This window comes from Globicephala melas, chromosome 16, assembly GCF_963455315.2.
Source record: "Globicephala melas chromosome 16, mGloMel1.2, whole genome shotgun sequence".
Taxonomy (NCBI): domain Eukaryota; kingdom Metazoa; phylum Chordata; class Mammalia; order Artiodactyla; family Delphinidae; genus Globicephala; species Globicephala melas.
Genome location: NC_083329.1, coordinates 19157318 through 19160585, shown reverse-complemented (window position 1 = coordinate 19160585; position 3268 = coordinate 19157318). Strand labels below are relative to the sequence as shown.

General features: G+C 40.6%; 1 pseudogene; it reads left to right on the top strand.

Annotated features, from left to right (window-relative positions):
* The first annotated feature begins 2302 nt into the window (after positions 1–2302).
* On the top strand, positions 2303–2996 carry LOC115844958 (large ribosomal subunit protein eL28-like; annotated as a pseudogene).
* The last annotated feature ends 272 nt before the right edge of the window (positions 2997–3268 follow it).

Below are 3268 nucleotides of genomic sequence, written 5' to 3'. Positions count from 1 at the left end.
TTCATGCATTCAACAAAAGGCATTATTTCAAACCCTGATAGAGAATAGAACGACCAAAAACTACTATAACATTTATAATCCTTTTGAAGGGATGTGTATATTTCATTTATTACAATAGCATCTATTGAAAACAATGATGCTAACAGAGAAAGAAATATTTTTTTTTAATGTATGAGAAGGTGCTAAACCTTACTCAAAGAAATGAAAATGCAAACAAAAAGACATTAAAATATCATTTTACATATTTCAGATTGGCAAAGATGAAAAAGTTTGATAACACTTGGATTGGGGGAATCATTAACTTATCAAATTATTATTGATCACCTATTATGAGTCTATGCTGGACACTGAGTAATTGGCAGTTAACAAAGTAAACAAAAATTCCTTCTTTCCAGGAGCATACATTCCAATATGGGCACCGGGGTATACAGTAAATGAAAATGGAAAAGAGAAGAAAAGAGAGACAGAGAGGGACAGAGAGAGAGTGTGTCATATAAGGAGTCCTCTAAAGAAATATAAAGCAGTGTAAAGTATGGTAAGTGACCAAAGGGTACTGTTACTTTAGATAACGTGATCAAAGAAGACTTTGCTGATAAGGTGACAATTGTGTAAAGGCCTAAATGAAGTGGGGGGTAAGTCTTGGGGATGTCTGGTAGAAGTGTTTTCCAGGTAGTGTGGAGTGGTCAGGTGACTCCTTTCACAGATATCAATTATAAAAATTGGACTAGGGAATTCCCTGGCCATCCAGCAGTTAGGACTCCGTGCATTCACTGCTGAGGGCTTAGGTTTGATCCCTGGTTGGGGAATTAAGATTCCACAAGCCATGCAGCATGGCCAAAACCAAAAACAAACAAACAAAAAAAAACTGGACTAAAAGTTAGGCAATAGTTTCTTAGATATGGCAACAAAACCACAAGCAACCAAAGAAAAAATAGATCTATCAGGTGACATTAACGTTTAAAACTTCCGTACTTCAAAGGACATTATCAAGAAAGTAAAAAGACAATGCACAGAAAAGGGAGAAAGTATTTGTTAATCATGTATTTGATAAGGGTCTAGTATCCAGGATATATAAAGAACTCTTACAATGCAACTGGGTCCTCTCTTTGGGTCTCAACATGCTGAAATCAAGGTGTCAGCCAGGTTGCAATTTCATCTCAACCTCAGGGGTCTCTTCCAAGTTCACTGGTTTGGGGCATAATTCAGTTACTTGCAGTTGTAAGACTGAGGCCCTCAGTTCCCAGAGGCTACCTGTTATTCTCTGCCATATGGCCTTCTCCACAGCTTAAAAGACCAGCAGGGGAGCATCTCTGGCTTGGAATCTCTCTGACTTGACTTCCTTTCTGATGCCCTCTTTTGAAGGGCTCACCTGATTAGGTCAGGCCCATCCAAGATCATCTTTTTCAAAAAATTAACTCAAAATTGCCTGATTAGGGATCTGAATTACATCTGCAAAATCCCCTCAAGTCCCGTTGCCATATATGGTAACCTAATCCCTGGAGTGATGTCCCATCGTATCCACAAGTCCCATCTACACCCAAGGGGAGGAGATTATACAGGGCATGTACACCAGGGGACAGAAATCTTATAAATCTGCCTGAAGGTGAGGGAGAAAGTCAGATAGATATGTGAGGGAAGAGAAATGCAGGCATCAGGAAGGGCAAGTGCAAAAGTCCTGAGGTAGGGGATACCTGGTACACTTAAATGCGGCTAGAACAGAGAGGGGCGGTAGCAGGAGATGAGATCAGAGAGGCAAAAATGGGCTAGTTTTTTTTTGGAAACTTCTAGGACTTTTATCCCCCCAGAATGTTTTTATGAAAATTTTCAAATACAAAAAAGTTTAAAAATTTTTACAATGAAATCCATATACCTTCCACTCAACTTTCCCATTAATGTTTTAACTACACTTATTTCATCACATCTGTCCATCTGTCTACACAGCTAATTTTGGGGGGGTAAATTTCCAAGTAAGTTGCAGACAACAATACACCTCCCCCTAAATACTTCAGCATTCATTATCATTACCTAGAATTCTATATTTAGTATGTTCTTTCTTCTGATGTAAAATGAAGATACAATTAAATGCAAAATTCTTAAGTGAATAGTCATGGAATTTTGATACACGCAGAAACCTTGGAACCAAAATTCCTATAAAGATATAATTACCATAACCTTTCCCCAAATTCCCTTACGTTCCTTCTCATTTCCCCTGGAACCTCCCCTAAGTAATCATTACTTTTTTGATTTTTTTTCCCACCATGGATTTGCTTCACCTGTTCTAGAACCTCCTATACATAGAGGTATGCAGTATGTATTCATGTAGATAGGACTTCTTTCACTCAGTTTAATATTGTTGGAATTCATCAATGGTCATTGCATGTATCAGTAATTCATTTCTTTTTGTTGTCAATATATATACCTCAGTTTATTGATTGAGTCATCTGTTGATATACAAATCATGTTGGACTTACGTTTTCATCTTAGGCAAAATACCTATGGATGGACTTGCTAGGTCCTAGGGTAGATGTATATCTAGTTTTATAAGAAAGAAACTCCGTATCCGGCCGCTGCCACGAGAGAAGCTGCCGTCAAGTCCGCGCATCTGCAACGGATGGTCGTGCGGAACTGCTCCAGCTTCTTGATAGAGAGGAGCAGCAGACGTACAGCACTGAACCCAATAACCTGAAGGCCCGCAACTCCTTTCGCTACAACGGGCTCATTCACCGCAAGACTGTGGGCGTGGAGCCGGCGGCGGACGGCAAAGGGGTCGTGGTGGTCATGAAGCGAGGATCCGGCCAGCGAAAGGCAGCCACTTCCTTCGTGCGGACCACCATCAACAAGAACGCCCGGGCCACCCTCAGCAGCATCCCGCACGTGATCCGAAAGAACATACGGATTTGCGTATGGCCGTCACCCGCAGAGCCAGCGCTATCCTGCGCAGCCCGAAGCCTGTGATGGTGAAGAGAAAGCGGACCCGCCCCACGAAGAGCTCCTGACAGATCTATCCCCTTCTCCGATGCAATAAAGCTGTCAGCTGACTGGCCTCAAAAAGAAAAAAAAAAAGAAACTTTTTGCAAACTGGTTCTACCACTTACTTTACATTTCTATCATGAATGTATGAGTTTCAGTTCCTCTAAGACCTCGCTCTAATACCTTTAGTGTTATCAGTATTTTTAATTTTAGTCATTCTGATGCGTGTATAATGGCATAAAAACAAATCTTAAGTGTGCTGAGTTTTAAAATGATCAGAGATTTCAGGGTCTTGAGA